This window comes from Otolemur garnettii, unplaced genomic scaffold (genome assembly GCF_000181295.1).
Source record: "Otolemur garnettii isolate 467f Iridium unplaced genomic scaffold, OtoGar3 scaffold00113, whole genome shotgun sequence".
Lineage (NCBI taxonomy): Eukaryota > Metazoa > Chordata > Mammalia > Primates > Galagidae > Otolemur > Otolemur garnettii.
This window is the reverse complement of record NW_003852508.1, coordinates 5055776-5060390: the sequence shown is the minus strand read 5'-3', so window position 1 is coordinate 5060390 and position 4615 is coordinate 5055776. Positions and strand designations below refer to the sequence as shown.

The following is a 4615-nucleotide window of genomic DNA, read 5'->3' as shown; positions in this document are numbered from 1 at the left end:
TCTTATACCTAGAAACCCCAAAAGAATCCTCAAAAAATTCTCATATTTGATAAATGAATTCAGTAAAGTTTCAGGAGATTAAATCAATGTAATTTTTACCATTTGTTCATGTTTCAGATCAATGCCTGCCACTTCAGTAGAGATTTTTCTAACCTCTTTGGCATGAAAACAAGACTTGTTAGTTTAATATCAATAGTGGAGCCAGCATTCAAACTATACCACAATAAGGCTTCAAACATTCATTTTTTTTTTTAAAGACTAAAAATGTGAATCTGCTACAATATGGTAAATGGAAGTCTGTGGGGGGTATGAATTCCCCTAAACTAAAGAGTTTCTGTAATTCAAGTAATATATATTATAAATATACATATATATATAACTAAATAAACCTAGCATATTTCAAACTAAAATGTTATGTGATTGCAAAAGTCAAATCCATCTTCAGTAGAGTTACCGGATTTAGCAAATAGAAATACAGGATGTTCAGTTAAATTTGAATTTTGATAAACAACTCAGTTTTTGGTAAAAGTATGTTGTTATTTATCTAAAATTTAAATTTAATAGTTTCTTGTATTTTGTCTGGCAACCCTAATTTTGAGGTGCAGTTTTGTTCTGGTCATTCTGAAGGCCAACACTAGGTTTTCTAATGGAGAAGTTAGTGGGCACACTGCCACTTTGTGGCAGCCCAAAGCAACGACATTACTGCTCTTGTGAGAGGAGAGGTGCTAGTCCAGTGATGGGAATTTCATGTCCAATGTGCATAACATATCAGATACCAAGATAAACTAAAGTGGCATCTAAAGAAAGAAATACAGCAATTACCATGCTTATCTCGGAAAATATTAGTTTTGATTAGCATATGGAAATATTTATCTCCTTTCTGAAGAAATGATATTCCAACATGTCTAGATAAAGTTTTGGACAAATGGGAGGATGACTTTGCCAGCGAATACTGCCAGAAATAATATGTGAATTATTCTCATGTGACCAGCAGCAATTACAAAGAACTGCTCATAAGAACATGATGGTCTGACTTGTTAACATAATTCTAGTTTTATTTAGCTCTATCAACTGAATGGTTGTTTTTGTAATACTTTTAAGGCAGTTACTTTTACAATTGAAGAGAGGAAAGGATAAGCTAATTTCTTGGAGGTTCCATATCATAGCAGTAATAAGGATAGAGAGAAGAGTTAAAAACTCCCAACTCTTGAAACTTTTCATGAACTCAAAATCACTATTGTTTTCTGAATGACCCTCCTTTAAGTACCTTAAAATACTGTTTCAGAAATACTAGTCGTACATGTGAAATTAATAATCTTGCTATAATTTAAGGCATCCTTATGGAAACTAAAGAAATCCTAAGTTGAAAATTCTCAAATATGTTCAGAATCTCTAAAGCAAATGTTTTTTTAAAACTTCATTTACTCTTGTGCCTTTGTCTTCTGACTACATAATTTACTTTATATGTTTTTGGAAGAATGAGTATTTTTGAGAGATAGTGAATTATTAAATCCATACAAGAATATATTTAAAACCTAATAGACAATATGTTACCTGACACTTATTTACTAACACTGTGAAAAATATTTTATTTAATCCCTTGTGTGGCTCTACTCAAACTTTGGCCAAAAAAAGAGTTAAAAAGTTGAAGTTCAAATGCATACCAAATCATTACTTCCATTGCTATTAGAAACTATACTACCTATAATCTATGTCAAAGTGTTTTAAGCTATTTTTACCCTGAAAAATAAGAAGATATTAAGTTTTATTAATCTTTATGAATTATTGTAGTCTTACTAATTGTCAAGCAAAGGCAAATACCGGCTGATTTTCCAGAAACCAGAGTTGATTAAAATACTTTACTAAGGGCTGGGTGCTCATAGGTCAGTGGTTAGGGAACCGGCCATGTGTTCCTGGGCTGGTGGGTTCAAACCCTGCCCGGCCTTGTTAAACAAACAAACAAAAAAATAGCCAGGCACTGTGGCAGGCACCTGTAGTCCCAGCTACTTGGGAGGCTAAGGCAAGAGAATCACTTGAGCCTAAGAGTTTGAGGTTGCTGTGAGCTATGATGCCACAGCACTCTACTGAGGGCAACATAGTGAGACTCTGTCTCAATAAAAAAACAAAAATACTTTACTAAGAGGATTTCAGCTTAGTCTTGATGAAAGATTACCTAGAAGTGAAATATTCAATAGTTTGTGTACTGACAGTAGACAATTAGAAAAACATCTATGTGTCATGTTGCTTAGGTTAGCTACTTGCTAAACATGCCGTGTAATCCTAAAGTGGGGAAAAAAAGGCCAACATCACTCGGGCCTGAGCCACATGCTGGCAGAGCTGCTGCCCAGACACTGCATGTTAACAATGAACTGGGCGTTCCAGAAAATAAGAAGGGAAGCATGAGGCAGGGTGGGAAACAATTAGGAACAGCATCTACTGTACTCGGGTGAGCTCTTTGGATCTATCTGTGTGATGTACAGTATGTGAGAAGATGATCACCGTGAATTCAGATGAAATCAGTTCTAGGCAGGATGCCTTACTAAAACACAGGTTTATGTCCCAAAAATAACTTGGTAAGGACACTAGAAAGTGAGTATTTCTGTCTTAGGAGTAGCTGATCATAGTTTCAGGACTTCTTTTGCTACCTTTTCTCTCAGACCCATCACCAGTATCTACAGCTTAGTTTTCCCCTATGCATTTGTATGTAACTACAAATGTGTATTTCTATTTTTCTGTTATTTGTTTTGCTTACTAGTATTTCTTTTTTGTCACCCTTTCGCAAGGTTCCCTCCATCATCTCTTCCATGTGTCTGAATAGTATCCAGTCCCATTCGAACTATTTCCTTCTGATTCTTAATCCAAATGATGTCCTAAAAATAATCTGATCATACAGAGTTCCTCTGGAAACTCATGCAACAAGACACCGTAGTTATTCTTTGACAACCAAGAAAATGTGACTATATGAACAATGTTTATAACTAGCAGACGCCCTCTTAGAGCAAACTCACTTTTAGATCTAGACTTCATTTGGTTAATACGTAGTCCTAATAAATATTACATGTGCTCAAATGAAATTATTTCAATTTGGTTCTATATAAAGTGGAATCCAATAAAAGAAATTGAAGGTAAGAATATTTGCTTGAAACGTGTATGTATTTTTCTGGGTTGAAAAGAAACAATCAAAATGGTACAGCTCTTTTAGAATTTGTCTAGCAGCTTTTCCAGCTTTTACTGGAACCCCCTCCTTCCCACAGTGGGGGAGAAGAAGAAATAAACAAAATAGAACTTCTGAAACTCCCAACAATTACAGTAGTATTTTTATTACTAGTTCAGTTTCCATAGCATGTGAATGATTATTTCCTTGGGAAAAGCTAGCACTTGAAAACAATATGATCATCTGAAAATTTGCCTCTCCTGGACCAAATCATATGAATTACTAATCACTAATGTGAACAGTGTGTGGGAAGTTAATTTCAGAACTGAAAATGATTAAAAAACCATGGTGAAGAGAGTTATAGTTTCATGCCCTGAATTGCTGGCAGTGTTTCTGGACCGATGCAGAGCCTTCAGAATTATTAATAATGTTTTAAAAAGTGGTTCTGGAACAAAAAAATTCAAATTCTACTCAGAAATACAAAACAGATCCTCTGTTTTTATTCATCTTGATTTTCATATTGTTTCATCTGAATCCAATTTTTTGTAGTACTCGATCTGTTACACAGCATTAAAATCCTTCTCACCTGTTCTTGTGTTTAAAGCCAAAATTTCACTCCAACTATTGGCACTGAGACTGTTTTTTAATGTTCTAAGTGTCTCCAGTTTCAAAGGCAGATGTGGGAAAGGTGAGACAATGACAACCAGAGAATGGCACTGCATGGGAATTTCTACTGGTTCTTTAAGACGCAGGTCAAAGGTTACCTCCCAACTAAAGGCTTCCTGGACTTCACCCTTCAGGGTACTAGCTGTATCCTCCTCATAGTTTCTAGACCCTCCCCAGGTGTTGCTGTCTTGCTAACGTGAGCTCAGATAGTGGGCTGATCTTCTGATTCTTATTTTCAACTTTAGTGCATAGAACATTGATTCCGACACAGTAGAACTGTCAATCGGTGTTTCTTGCATACATCTCAATGTTTGTTGAAAGGATCAATGAATAAAAAGATCCCCAAATTTTGCATCTCTCCATATACTTCGCTAAAAGTGATGCTCTAAGTTAATTTTCCACTGAATACTGAGTGGTCTTGTTATCCAAGTCTGAGTGAATCAGAGAGATTAAAACAAAATACAACTCATGAACCTGGTAAATAGAGTTTTCAAGTCAATAATATGTAGGCATGCTTTTGTGGTTCCCCCATGAAGAAACTTGCTTTGTAGTCTTTCCTGTTTCCATAGCTTTCTATTACTTTGGAGAGTATGTGACTATTGGTGAACACTCTTAATTGTGACAGAAATCATCTCAAACAAACTTCCTTTGAAAGGATAATTTGTTGTCTTATGAAAGGGTGGTAGAAGAGCTGGCCTTGGACCTCAAATCAGTTTTCTCTCCTTTCCTTTCTGTAGTTTGGTTTCATACTCTCTTTCTACAACAGACATTTTTTTCCATTTCTTTACACACTTA

At 35.3% G+C, this 4615-nt stretch overlaps 1 non-coding gene across 1 annotated transcript; it reads left to right on the top strand.

Moving 5' to 3' along the window:
- Nucleotides 1-3182: 3182 nt before the first annotated feature.
- LOC111727600 lies at nt 3183-3241 on the top strand. Its single transcript, XR_002775114.1, has one exon. It is a non-coding gene; the product is annotated as a U7 small nuclear RNA (small nuclear RNA).
- The last annotated feature ends 1374 nt before the right edge of the window (nt 3242-4615 follow it).